The sequence below is a fragment of the Miscanthus floridulus genome, chromosome 8, assembly GCF_019320115.1.
Source record: "Miscanthus floridulus cultivar M001 chromosome 8, ASM1932011v1, whole genome shotgun sequence".
Classification (NCBI taxonomy): domain Eukaryota; kingdom Viridiplantae; phylum Streptophyta; class Magnoliopsida; order Poales; family Poaceae; genus Miscanthus; species Miscanthus floridulus.
In genome coordinates, this window is record NC_089587.1 from 225527230 (window position 1) to 225543149 (window position 15920).

A 15920-nucleotide genomic window follows, 5' to 3' on the forward strand; every position below is an offset into this window, starting at 1 on the left:
TTCATGAGCTTGCTCCCCCTACTTGTGTGCTCAAAATTTTAATTGATCCCCTTCCTTTGTCATATCTCTCCCCCTATGTCAAATTCTCCCTATCACTTATATCTTTGTTTTTCTCCCCATGTACTAATATCACTAATATCTTTGTTTTTTCCTCCTTTGTCATCAATGACCACAAAAGTTCAAAATGTAGATATGTTGAGATTATCAATGTCAATCAATGGGGTGAGGATCATATTTCTAAATTTGGTCTAATCTAGAATTCTTGCCAAAGACATTTAACTCGGTTTGATCCAAGGACAAGCTTCTTCACACCTCAAAATAAGGGTTATCTTGTATCATGTTGAGTTAAATACTTAGAGCTCATTTTCTAGATCAAACACTAGGTTTACAAGCCCACAAACATGTCATATGCTACCACTAGATCAAGTTAAGCATAGAAGCAATAGTGGTACCATACAAACATCAAATTCATTTGATTTTCATGAATGAGCCTATTAAATATGAAAGATGTCTAGATGCACTAAACATGTCCTTAGCAAGGATGTATGCCATGCCAATCAACTTTTACCTTGGATTGCTCGAAGGAGAGGCATGTCATATAAGTAGGGGGGTGCATCAACACATATTTGAGAAATTCAATATGTTCAACTCATTCCTTAGCTTGCAAAACATTTTCTCATCCAATGGCTTGGTGAATATATCGGCAAGTTGATCTTCGGTGCCTACACTCTCAATGCAGATGTCTCCTTTTTGTTGGTGATCTCTTATGAAATGGCGACGGACATCAATGTGCTTTGTTCTTGCATGTTGAACCGGATTGTTGGTCAACTTGATTGCACTCTTATTATCACATAGCAATGGCACTTTCTTGAACTTGATTCCAAAGTCACTCAAAGTGGCCTTTATCCAAAGTACTTGTGCACAACAACTACCGGCAGATATGTATTCGGCTTCGGCGGTTAATAATGCAACACTATTTTATTTCTTTGATGACCATAAGACAAGTGATCTTTTCAACAATTGACATGTGCCCGAGGTGCTCTTCCTTTCAACCTTGCATCCCGCATAATCCGAGTCAGAGTAACCAACTAGCTCAAACTTTGCTCCTTTGGGATACCATAAACCAAAATTTTGTGTTTCTTCAAGTACCTCAATATTCTCTTTGTAGCCTTTAAATGACTTTCAATTGGTAAGGCTTGAAATCTTGCACACATGCATACACTAAACATGACATCAGACCTTGATGCAGTCACATAGAGTAGGTTTCCAATCATAGACTAATACAATTTTTGATCCACCATATTTCCACTTGCATCACTATCTAAGTTGCCATTTGTTCCCATTGGTGTACTAATGGCTTTACTATCACTCATGCCAAACTTCTTGATCATGTCCTTGATATACTTGCCTTGACTCACAAAAGTATCATTCTTCAATTGCTTGATTTGAAGACTAAAGAAGTAACTTAACTCTCCAATCATGGACATCTCAAACTCATTAGCCGTCATCTTTCCAAATTCTTCACAAAAGTCTTGATTGGTTGATCCAAATATGATGTCACCAACATAGATTTGTAATATAAATAAATCTTTTCCAATCTTCTTGATGAAAAGAGTGGTGTCAACCTTGCCCATTATAAACCCTTTAGAGAGTAGGAAGTCCCTCAATCTCTCATATCATACTCTAGGTGCTTGCTTCAAGCCATACAATGCCTTCTTCAACTTGTACACATGGTCGGGCTTCTTGTCATCTTCAAAACCGAGAGGTTGCTCAACATATACTTCTTCATTGATGTAACCATTGAGAAATGCACTCTTAACATCCATTTGATAGAGCTTGATGTTGTGGGCACAAGCATAGGCTAACAAGATCCTAATTGATTCAAATCTAGCAACCAGGGCATATGTTTCTCCAATGTCAAGACCTTCAACTTGTGTATAGCCTTGTGCTACCAATTTTGCTTTATTCCTTACTATTATCCCATCTTGATCTTGCTTGTTTCTAAAGACCCATTTGGTTCTAATTACATTGTGTCCCTTTGGTCTCTCTACTAATTCTCATACTTGATTTCTTGTGAAGTTATTCAATTCTTTATGCATAGCATTTACCCAATCAACATCTTTCAATGCTTCATCTATCTTCTTTGGTTCAATGGACAACACAAATGAGAAATGCTCATAAAATAATGCAAATCTTGATCTTGTTTGTATACCTCTAGAAATATCTCTAATTATAGTATCCAATGGATGATCCCTTACAATATTGGTTGGTTGGAGGATTGGAACTTGATTGCTTGCACTTGCTTGATCAAAAGGTTGAGATGATGTACAAGCCACTTAAACTTGTTCATTGTCATGAGAGCCACTTATACTAGCTTGATTTGTATCATCTTGCACATTTGAGTTAGAGAGCACTTGTACTTGATCATCTTCATCATCATTCACCTGCCTAGGCCTTAATTCACCAACATCCATATTCTTTATGGCATTTGAAAGTTGAATGTCTCTAACATCTTCTAAGTTCTCATTCTCTACTTACGAACCCTTGGTTTCATCAAATTCAACATCATGAACTTCCTCAAGAGTACTACTATCCAAATTGCAAACTCTATATGCTTTGCTTGTAGTTGAGTATCCAAGTAGGAATCCTTCATCATATTTCTTATCAAACTTGCCCAATCTAGGGCCTTTCTTTAAGATGTAGCATTTACCACCAAAGACTCGAAAATATGCAATGTTGGGCTTTCTACTATTCAAGAGCGCATATGGTGTCTTCTCTTTCAATGGGTGATAATAGAGGCGGTTGCTATAATAGCAAGCCGTGTTGATAGCTTCGGCCCAAAAAGATTGACTCACATTGTACTCACTAAGCATAGACCTTGACATATCAATGAGTGTTCTATTCTTCCTCTCAACAAGGTCATTTGATTATGGAGTGTACTTGGCTGAGAATTAATGTCTAATTCTAAATTCATCACATAACTCATCAATTCTAATATTCTTAAACTCACTACTATTGTCACTTCTAACTCTCTTGATGGTTGTTTCAAACTCATTGTGAATGCCCTTGACAAATGATTTGAATGTTGCAAACATATCACTTTTGTCCACTAGAAAGAATACCCATGTGTATCTAGTATAATCATCCACTATCACAAAGCTATATTTGTTACCACCAATGCTAGTGTATTGAGTTGGCCCAAACAAATCCATGTGCAATAACTCAAATGCTTTACTAGTGCTCATCATGCTTTTCTTAGGATGGGTGTTTCCAACTTGTTTGCCGGCTTGACAAGAGCTACAAAGCTTATCCTTCTCAAACATAACATCTTTCAAGCCTCTAACCAAGTCATCCTTAACTAATCTATTCAATTGTTTCATTCCAACATGACCAAGCCTTCTATGCCATAATCAACCCATACTAGACTTAGTGAACAAGTATGTAGATAATTTAGCTTCACTAGCATTGAAATCAACCAAGTATAGATTCTCATATCTAAAACATTTAAAGATCAAATTAGAGACATCTACACTTATGATCTCTACATTATCTACCCTAAATATGCATTTGAATCCAAGATCACATAATTGAGCCACGGATAGCAAATTGAAGTTCAAGCTCTCTACTAGCAACACATTGGATATGCTCATGTTATTGGATATTGCAATCTTACCAAGCCCTTTGACCTTGCCTTTGCCATTGTCATCAAATGTGATACTATCATAACCATCATTGCCATTGGTGTTGATTGAGTTGAACATTCTTGTATCACCAGTCATATGTTGAGTGTACCCACTATCAAGAACCCAATGCCTTCCTCCAGCTTTGTAATTGACCTACAAAAGAAGACTAATTCTTTTTAGGTACCCAAACTTACTTAGGTCCTTAAAGGTTAGTTACTAAGCTCTTTGGTACCCAAATGGCTTTCTCCTTTGAGCCCATCCATAGTTTACCAATGAACTTAGCTTTTGCACCATTTGTACCCTTAGTAAGTACATAGAAAGAATTAATCTTAATTGAAGATACATTAGCATTTTTGCTCTTGTTCTTGCACTTATGCTCTTTATGACTAACTTGCTTGTAACTAGTGTAAAACCGACCATTGTTCTTCACAAAACTAGTCTTATGAGGAGCAAAGGCCGCCTTGCCTTTCTTGGGATATAGCTCAATCTCTCTTTGTATAGAGAAGCTCTTTGGCTACCCAAGCACATAAGCAAGCGGTCCTCACCACCATAGGCCTTAGCCAAGGTGTGAGTGAGCTTATTGACTTTCTTCTTTAGGTTCTCATTCTCAACCATTAGTGAGGCATCACAAGTGAAACCATCACTACTAGATGAGGTGGAAGTAGAAGTACTACAAGAAGGATTAGTGAGAGCAACAATGATAGGCATAGATAATGATTCATCAATTATATCGCAAGTTAAGCCTATATTGCAAGTTTCAACATACTTCTTTTTATTTTGCTCATCAAGCAAAGAGAAATGAGTCTTTTCAAGCTTTTTGTGAGCCTTGCTAAGCTTCTCATGGGATTCCTCTAGCCTCTCATGAGTTGCATTCAGCTCATCAAAGGCTTGTTTAAGGGCTTTTAGTTCTTTACGTAAGCTTTTGCATTCCCTTCTCTTAATGCCAAAGTGTTCTTTAGCATCTTCTAGCATGTAAAATAGTTCATCCTTAGTAGGTTCATCATCATCACTATCACTATCATTTTCATTTTCATGTTCCTCATCACTTCTATCATCACAAATTTGTACCTTAGTGGCCTTAGCCATGAAGCATGATAGATTATCAAAGAGAGAAGGCTTCTCATTGATAGCAATGCTTGTAAGTGCCTTCTTCTTGGTGGTCTTGTCATCATCACTATCATCATCATCATCACTTGAGGAAGCATCACTATCCCAAGTGACCACATATGAACCACCCTTCTTCTTCTTGAAGGTCAGCTTGTCCTTCTTCTCTTTCTTTTCCTTCTTGTCCTTCTTCTTGTTCTTCTTGTCATCATCTTTATCGCTATTGTATGGGTATTGAGCAACAAGATGATCTTTGCTTTCACAATTGAAGCACCTTCTTGACTCTTCCTTGTTCTTGGATGAAGATTTCTTTCTTCTAGCATGGTAGCCCTTCTTTATCATAAACTTGCCAAATCTCTTGGTAAATAGAGCCATCTTCTCATCATCATCATCCTATGAACCATCATCTTCACTTGATGCATCTCATTTTGCCTTGCCCTTGGATCATGTGGCCTTGAATTTCATGCTCTTCTTCTTCTCATCCTTCTTCTCCTTCTTTTCTTCCTTGTCATCATCATCTCTATATGTATCATTGGTCATTATATCTCCCAACACTTGGTTTGGTGTCATGGTGTCCAAACCATTCCTCACTAGAATAGTGACCAATGTACCAAATCTTGAAGGCAAACATCTCAAGAACTTATGGGAGAAGTCATTGTCCTTCACCTCTTCTCCAAGTGCTTTGAGATCATTGACAAGCACTTGAAGCCTATGTAACATCTCCGGCACACTCTCACCCTCCTTCATCTTGAAGCTTGTAAATTTCTCTTTGAGAATGTACGCCTTTGCACCCTTCATGGCTTGAGTGCCCTCAAATGATTCCTCCAATTTCTTCCATGCCTCATGAACTCTCTCAATGTTCTTGATTTGCTCAAAAGTTCTCTCATCCAAAGCATCATAGATGGCACTAATGTAGGGTCAAGATGATGGACTAGAGGGGGGTGAATAGTCCTTTCTAAAATTAATTGCATCAGCTAACCGAAACAAGTGCAAAATTAAAACTATTGGTCTAGCCAAGACTATACCCCTCTATTTATGTTCTCTAGCACCTTCCAAAGATACTAATTAAGCAACAAAGGTGTCAGGCTAGCTAGAGCTCACCTAACCAATTCTAAAAGCAAGGTCACATAAACCTATGACACTAGTACTTTAAGCAACAAGGGAGCTTCTACACATGCTAGTAAGCAAAAGCACAAAGCCACCTAAACTCACTAGCAATGCTCAATAACAAGGCAACCAATGCCAAATTAGAGAGCGTAAATACTTAGCTACACAAACTAAGCAATGTGACTAACAAGGTTACACAAACCAAATTAGACACGCAAGGGAGCTACTTCTATGCTATACAAGCAAGAAGGTAACTAGTGAGCTACATAAGCTAACTAATTACAAGAGCAACTACACAAGCACAATGTATATAAAAGTAATCACAAGCATGTGTAAAGGGATTGCAAACCAACGGGAAGAACAAGGTTGACACGGTGATTTTCTCTCGAGGTTCACGTGCTTACGGACATGCTATGTCCCCGTTGTGTCGACCGCTCACTTGGTGGTTCGGTGGCTAATTGGCATCACCCACCAAGCCCACACGTCAGGCACCGCAATAACCTACCCCAAAAGTGAGGGTAGCTCAATGACACGCTCAACTAGAGTTGCTCTTCGTGGCTCCCGCGAGGCGAGTACAATGCCCCTCACAAAGCTCTTCTCCGAAGCACTGCACACGCTTCTTGCGGGCTTAGACGGAGACCACCACTAAGCCATCTAGGAGGTGGCAACCTCCAAGAGTAACAAGCACCACCGGCTTACAACTTGATCACCTAGTGCCACTCGATGCAACCTCATGATGCAATCACACTAGAATTGCTCTCTCACATAATTGGTTGAGGCTCTTCTAGTTGCTTCACCAATTGCTTGGTTGGGCACATTGAGGTAAGGTGACCCTAAGTGCGGCACTTGAAGCACTTTACATGCTTGAGCCTCTCTTCTTCTTTTATCTTCTTGAGCTTCTCAATGTTAGGGCAACCTTTTGCAAGGTGTCCCACTTCATGACACCGGTAGCACATGATATGAGAGATCTTTCTTTGTTATAGCTTTTTCATCTTTCTTTCTCTTTTTATTTTGCCCTTTGCCATCTTCTTCTTGAAGCCAAGGCCACACTTATCACTATAGTTTTTTTGAGTCCTCAATATGTGCTCAAAGGTGACTTTTAAGTTATAGCACCTCTCTAACTTGTTGCTCAATTTCTTCACTTGTTCATTTAGCTCATTATTCTCCTTCAAAAGGTTAGTCTCACAAGATATAGAAGTAGAACAAGCATCTATATGTGAAGAGCATGGCATATCTAATAAATCATCACAAGAGGTGGATACATGCTTCTTGCCTACATCACAAGGGTAAGCAATAATATGTGATTGATCAATTGACCCATGTGATGAGCTCTCATTATTTTTAAGTTTCTTTATAAGCACTTTAATGAGAGAAGCATGTTGTTCTAATAATTCATCATGAGATGCAAGAAGTGTCTCATGATTCAATTTTAGCTCATCATGTGAAGATTTAAAAGCATCAAGTAATTTCTTATGTTCTTCACAAGAGTTTTTTATAAATGAGTTTTCATTTTCCAATTTAAATGTTTTAGCTTTCTCATTTTCTAAAGATATGGTCATGCTAGCAAGTCTACTAACAAGCTCATCATATGAATCAACATAATCAATCACATTTGCATTAGATACCTTAGTGTCACCTTGTGACATGAAGCAATGTGATGTAGTTGGAGAGCTTGAAGAAACATCACTCTCGTAGACTGAGCATGATCCATCATTATCACCATCAAGTGTGCATGGAGTAGCATCATCATTGGCATCACTTGTGGCGTCATCATCAATCTTGTCAAGTGATCTTGTGATATGATCATTATCATCATCACTTGACCATGAGGTGGAGCAATCTTTCTCAATCACCACATTGTGATCATGCTCGACACACTCATGCTCCTCCTTCTTGGGCTCATCATCATCATCGGAGACCGTCCCATACTTCCCATTGAGATAACTCCAAATCTCATGGGCAGTCTTCATATCAATGATCTCTCTAAATATGCAATCATGCAAAGATCTATACATGATATTAGTAGCTTGGATGTCGAGATCTAGGCATTTCTCTTATGCTTGAGTTAGATTATCTTCATCTAATACATGAGAAAAGTCTATATCTACCATCCACCACATTTGAGGGCAACTCAACTTAAAATTGCATATCATCCAATTTTTCCATCGTGTAAAGTGTATGCCATAAAAAATGTGTGGACAATCAACTTCTAACCCATAAGCCGCCATCCTCTCAGGTCGGTAAAGACCACAAATGAGAGACCTAGCTCTGATACCACTTGTAGGGTTGAGATGGTGGACTAGAGGAGGGTGAATAGTCATTTCTAAAATTAATCGCGTCGGCTAACCGAAACAAGTGCGGAATTAAAACTATTAGTCTAGCCAAGACTACACCCCTCTATTTATGTTCTCTAGCACCTTCCAAAGATACTAATTAAGCAACAAATGTGCCGGGCTAGCTAGAGCTCATCTAATCAATTCTAGAAGCAAGGTCACACAAACCTATGCCACTAGTACTTTAAGCAACAAGGGAGCTCCTACACATGCTAGTAAAAAAAAGCACAAAGCCACCTAAACTCACTAGCAATGCTCAATAATAAGGCAACCAATGCTAAATTAGAGAGCGTAAATACTTAGCTACACAAACTAAGCAATGTGACTAACAAGGTTACACAAACCAAATTAGACACGTAAGGGAGCTACTTCTATGCTATACAAGCAAGAAGGTAACTAGTGAGCTACATAAGCTAACTAATTATAAGAGCAACTACACAAGCATAGTGTATATAAAAGTAATCACAAGCATGTGTAAAGGGATTACAAACCAACGGGAAGAATAAGGTTGACACAGTGATTTTCTCTTGAGGTTCACGTGCTTGCCAACACGCTACGCCCCTGTTGTGTCGACCGCTTACTTGGTGGTTCGGCGGCTAATTGGCATCACCCTCCAAGCCCGCACGTCGGGCACCGCAAGAACCTACCCCAAAAGTGAGGGTAGCTCAATGACACGCTCAACTAGAGTTGCTCTTCGTGGCTCCCGTGGGGCGAGCACAATACCCCTCACAAAGCTCTTCTCTGGAGCACCGCACATGCTTCTTGTGGGCTTCAACGAAGACCACCACCAAGCCATCTAGGAGGTGGCAACCTCCAAGAGTAACAAGCACCACCGGCTTACAACTCGATCACTTAGTGCCACTCGATGCAACCTCATGATGCAATCGTGCTAGAATCACTCTCTCACATGACTTAATATCTTGTCTCATGTGCAGTGCGCTCCTTCATCATCACATGTATGAGCTTTGCAACATCTCCAAGCCATTTTCACCTTCATGGCATATGTTGCTCACACACATGCACCTATAGACTAATCACCCGTGTATCTCACATAAACACAATTAGTCCACCTAGGTTGTCACTCAATTACCAAAACCATACAAGGACCTTTCAACTAAGAGCAATATCATTATTTTGGAGTAGCATTTCATCAGTGGTGGTGGGAGCCTCTTCATCTTCAATCTCAATCTTTGTCTCTATCATCTTCTAAACCTTCCTATTGACTGACTTGATATAAGTTGTCATCTTAGCTTTCCAATAGAGATAATTTGAGCCATCAAATTGGGGTGGCTTCTTGGTATTGTTGATTTGAGCTATTTTTACACTGAAGGTTGTTATGCTTCAAATCATGGTGACCTCTGCTCTGATACTACTTGAAAGATCCTAGTATCTAGAGGGGGGTGAATAGCCTATTAAAAATTTCTACAACAACACTTTGCAAACCGGTTAGACAATTATGAGGCGAAGCAAGTGTTGCGCTAGCCTACTAAAGTTGCAAGTCACCTACCACAATTCTAGTTTATATAGTTCCTAACCACACAATAGCTATGTCACTACACTAAGTTAGTGTGCTCTCAAAGGCTAACTAAAGAACCACACTAACCAAACTAACAAGCTCTCACAACTAGCTACACTAAAGAGCTTGACAACTAGTTTACGGTAATGTAAAGAGAATAAGCAATTTGTTTATACTGCCGTGTAGAGGAGTGAACCAATCAATCACAAGAATGAATACCAATGAAGACCAATCACCTCAGAATTAAATGATGAACACAATGATTTTTTTACCAAGGTTCACTTGCTTACCAGCAAGCTAGTCCTTGTTATGGCGATTCACTCACTTGGAGGTTCACGCACTAATTGGCATCACATGCCAAACCCTCAATAAGGTGCTGCACAACCAACACAAGATAAGGATCACATAAGCCACGAGCAATCCACTAGAGTACCTTTTGGCTCTCCGCTGGGAAAGGTCAAGAACCCCTCACAATCACCACGATCGGAGCCAGAGACAATCACCAACCTACGCTCGACGATCCTCGCTGCTCCAAGCCATCTAGGTGGCAGCAACCACTAAGAGTAATAAGCAAATTCCATAGTGAAACACGAACACCAAGTGCCTCTAGATGCAAACACTCAAGCAATGCACTTGGATTCACTCCCAATCTCACAAAGATGTTGAATCAATGATAAAGATAAGTGGGAGGGCTTTAGCTAAGCTCACAAGGTTGCTATGTCAATGCAAATGGCCAAGAGGGTGAGCTAGAGCCGGCCATGTGGCTTAAATAGAAGCTCCCACGAAATAGAGCCATTGGGCTCCTCACTGCACTTAAGCGTCCAGTCACACCAAGTGCCTCATATTGACCGGATGCTGAACTTCAGCGTCCGGTCACACGATGTGTGCCACGCGTCCCCTGCTTCAAAACCTGATCGCCCAATCTCAATGGTCACTAGTACATTTAAGTTGTGACCAGACACGTGGCTTCGAAGTGACCGGACACAGGACCTCAGCGTCTGGTTGTTTCTAATAAGCATCCAGAGATGATTTTTCATGATCGAACGCGTCCGATCACCCTTGACTGGACTCACCCAGCGTCCATTCAGTCACCCTCTTCACTGTGTGTTGCCACATTAGCAGGACCGGACGCACCCCATCAGCGTCCGGTCACTCAGTGACCCAGCGTCCGGTCGAAGGTCGGCGCCAGCGTCTTCACTGCTTCCATTGACCGGACGCAGGTCCCTAGCATCTAATCACTACGTGACCAGCATAACTAGCCCCTTTTCAACTCTATCTTCTTCACCCTTGCTCAAATGTGCCAACCACCAAGTGTACCATCTTGTGCACATGTGTTAGCATATTTTCATAAATATTTTCAAGGGTGTTAGCACTCCACTAGATCCTAAATGCATATGCAATGAGTTAGAGCATCTAGTGGCACTTTAATAACCGCATTTCGATACGAGTTTCACCCCTCTTAATAGTACAGCTATCGATCCTAAATGTGATCGCACTCACTAAGTGCCTCGATCACCAAAACAAAAATGGCTCCTACCACTTATACCTTTGCCTTGAGCCTTTTATTTTTCTCTTTGTTCTTTTCAAGTTCAAGCACTTGATCATCACCATGGTATTTCCATCATCATGTCATGATCTTCATTTGCTTTACCACTTGGAATGTGCTACCTATCTCATGATCACTTGATAAACTAGGTTAGCACTTAGGGTTTCACCAATTCACCAAAATCAAATTAGAGCTTTTAGGTGGGGTGTCCACCGGCCTCTCGGCCACGGACGATGGTGGGATCGATGGTCGAGGCACAGGGTGGAGCGACATGGGTCCACATAGCTTGGGCACGCTCGTGGTGTGCCATGGCGGCGGTGGGGGCGCCGGCGCGCGGGGCACGGGGAAGGAGCGTGGAAGTGGCGGCGGTTCAGCACGACCAAGGGCTCGTGCGCTTGCATGCACACGCGAAGGACCGGGCGACGGCGGGTGCCGTTGGGCTATAGGCGTGTAGTGGCAATGAGAGTGCGGCCACGCCGGGGTGCAGGGCGTGGGCGGGACAACACGGCTCGGCACGCCCGCGGAAGAGAGGCCGGCGACGGGAGCGTAGCCACGACGGGCGCGATGGTGGCTGCAGTGTGTTCGCCTAAATAGATTAAACGGCCGTTTAAACATCCAGTGAATGGTAAACTATTTTGTTTAGGGGGTAAACGGAAATTAAACGGTTGATCGTTTAAACGGTCAAAAAACGAGAAAAATGGCCTAAACGGAACGGAGATAAACACCATTAAACGAGCTAAACAGTTGTTTAAACAGTCGTTTAGGCGAACATGAGGTAAATCTAATTCAGTTTTATATGGATAAATTTGTATACTTAAGTTTATTATATTTATAGGTGTGTACACTTGATATGTTACATGCATAAATATCTATATTTGGTTCTTTTCACATGCATAAATATATATACATACCAAAATAATTGATTTTTACTCGGATAAATATGTATAAATGCTAGAATACTTAATTTTTTACATGCACATATATAATTATATGTATTTTTTAAAAGTACAAAACCGTTTAGACCGTTTAACTTCATTTAAACACCGTGTAAACAACCTAAACGCTAAACGAAGGGCGACCGTGTAAAGACTGTTTACCGTTTAGAAAAACATTGTGGCTATGAATAGAGGTCTGTAGCTCCAGCGTGGGGCCTTGGGGGTGCGCATGCGCGACGACGGTGGCCCGGCGTAGGAGAGCACGCCGCGGGGAGGGAGAAGCGCAGCTCGGGATGGCCACGACGCAGTGCAGACTTGGGGCGCATGGCGTCAGGCCCGACCGTGGCGCGTCCACGGCTGGCTGTAGTGCGACTGCAGGACCCAACGACGGCGCCTCTTGCTGGAGGGAGCGAGGGCAAGGATGTGGAGAACGAGTGCGCGGTAGGAAGAGAAAAGCAGCGCGAGGATTCAGCCTCCACTTGAGTGTGAACGCAGGGCAGCGCAGAGATAATGCAGAGGCAGACAAACAGAGGCAGCAGCAGCAGAGACAAGTAAGGCAGGCAACAGAGGCAAGACAAGAGGCATTGATGGTGTTGCAGGGTGAAGCAACGGAACTAGCAGTTGGACGGTGGCGCTTAGCGGGGACGGCAGCAACTGAGGCTTGCCCATACTGTGATGACGTGCTACCGACAGGGTGCTCCCGCTGAGCGCTGCTAGTACTATGAGCTGCTAATGATGCATGCATATTTGCTCTATGCGCTGGTGGCTTTGGCAGCTCAGGTAGATGGAACGAACGGCCGAGAGCGAGCGAGGCGAGGTAGCTGAGGTGAGCGGCCGAGATCGTTCGCTACAGTTGCTGGTTCATGGATAGAGCGTCAACGACACGTCCCAAGGCGTTCTATATTATTGTCGCTCTATAAAAATCACTTTTCAAATTGACTATTATTTATCGACACAAACTACAAACGAGTTTTCTATTTTCGTTCCTTTTCAAACTAATTTTGAAACTAACAAACATCACAACAATATTCGAAACAAACATACTAACACACTCACGATGTTCTTACCTTGCTGATGGTATAATTTTTCTACCCATATTATATATCATTTTAGCTCTCAATATTCATTTTCTAAGCCGACTATATATATTTTCAAACACGGCTAAAGCACTTAAGTTTGTTACTCGATATTTTAAATACAACAAAAATCATGCTCTAAATTTTATTTAAGTACTATATGCTAGTCGTATCGTATTTTTGTTTATAAATTTTTTTCATGCTTAATCAAATAACAAGTCATTCGCTCTTTTATTTGCTATCAGACATTTTAAGCACTAGTCCATACGTCATACTAACTCGTAGAAACAAAACATCTAGGAACTAATTAACCCGTTGTTCAATATAATTCACAAAAATTGACACTTTTAAATATAAGTTAAATTTTAAAATCCGAGAAAATCATTTTAGTACATTCTCTTAGGTCTAAATCTCGGTGCTAAGCAAGCTCGTAATACAAGAGGTGTTACAACTAAGTGGACATACTTCACCTTACAGTGAATGTGCTTATTTCTTTGACTTAAATTTCTTCAAAGCGGCTAAGTTCCTCCGTGAAAACTAAGTCAAGGATGCCACGCGACCAACTTTGATGCCCCGAATCTAAGTGGGCACACTTCGTCCAAGATGGAGATTTAAAAAAATAACTTGAGCTCCTTACATCCTTCTGACAAACCTCGGCTTCGCATTAGTCTGAGCTCGGCTCCCGGTTGAACAGCTCGGACGCTCGCTCCAACAGCCCGGACGCTTGACTAATTGCTCGGGCATCTTCTTCAACAGCCCAGTTCCCACTCAGACAGGTCGGAAGCTTCTTCCTGATAATTAGCGACGTGTTGATCAGCTCGGACAAGCTCAGGACAGTGTTGCTCAGAGGATGCAAGATGCTCGGGGACTAACTGTGGGGGAATGACCCCCGATACAAACAGGGGTGTACATGGGCCGAGCCACTAGAGAAAGCCCAGCCCATAAGACTGTGCATGGGTTGTGCCACTAGTGGAGGCCTAGCTTACAAGACAACGCCGCGTAAAGCACGGCGTAGGTCGGCGTGCCTCGCAAGACTACATAAAGATCCTCGGTGATCTAGGAAACCTGCTCGGATATGCTAGATCCTGTAATATTTGTAAGTTCATATCTTATAAATCAATCAGGATAGAAACAACCAATCTGTAACTCTAGCCTCGAACTATATAAGGCGGGTAAGGACCCCCTTCGTTTTCATCTAATCATACGCAATACAATCCACCAAAAGACACAGGACATAGGGTATTACGCCAAGTTGGCGGCCTGAACCTGTCTAATTGTTGTCTCTTACGTTCTGTATCATTGTTCGGTTCCCTCACGCGTACCTCCACCGATTCATCTACTACCGTGGGCATACACATTGGTAGACTACCGACTAGATTTCATCGACAAATACATAAATTTTATTATATCTATACCTAATATTAAAGAGGCAAAATTTCTCTCCACCAATTTTTTCATTCGGTCCTTCCTTAACTAACTTTGTGAGCGTGAAAACCATCCTAGACACATCTATACCCATACTATTTTATTACATGAATATATGGGGTTTCTTAAGGTAACTTGAATAGAAATCCTAACCTGAATAGCCTCCTTCTGTTATACGAGGCTTCTCGCCTAGAATAGCCTAAATAGAAATAGAAAAGGAAATAAAAGTAGGAAGTAAGCAAATATAAATTAGACAAAGCTATTTTTTATGATCACAGGAATTTATCTTTGTCATCGCGTGCATCAGCTCATGGTTCAGCTTTTGCTGCCAGTTCCACGCCTGTTAATTAAGATAAAAAAATTCTTCATCTTCTGTTGTCTGTCTAATTCGACTCCGACAATTTTCCCCTTTGTATTTTTCTGAGACTACATGGACGATTTTTTTGAGCGTTAACTTAAGTCGTCCTTTTTTTTCATCTGGGCAAAATCCTGAACGGACTTAAGTCGTCCTTTTTTCATCTGGGCAAAATCCTGAACGAACTCACATCCGATTTACCCCCTCACCAGTCCATTTTTCCAATCGAACTCATGTTCATTTTACTCTCCCGTTGTTGTCTTTCCGTCAAGGCCGATTTTTTATTTTGTTTCGTACGGTCATACATGCCAATTTTTCAGTTTTGTTTTTCATGATTTTTTAAACCATTTTTATCCCGTTCCAACAAAAATAATAAGTGTCAAAAGCAAAGACCTTTCCTAAGAAGCAAAGATTCCTATCACTAAGTTAGTGATGTATTTTTATCAGATTAGGAATAAAACTTCTCATAGTGAAACTTAGTTCAGTCGATGGTCCAACTTATCAAACAACGAGTTAAGGTCTTACGATATTTGTTGTCCAATCCAGCCTAAATAAATTTATTTCTATGCAGCGCAATATCCAAAATAGTCACCACATATAAAGAAAGACCAATTCTTGATACGTGGATAAATAGCTAACTTGATACAAGTTAGAACAACTCGTATGTAGCGATGATACGGAGTCCTATTACTGTATGTATTGGTTCACGTTGCAACGTACCAGCACATTTACTGGTATTTAGAAAAGCCCGAATAACTTAAGATTTAGAACGAAGGAGCACTTAACACCAATGTATCGGTAGTGATGTCAATGGTACTGGTACAGTGGTACACACCTGTA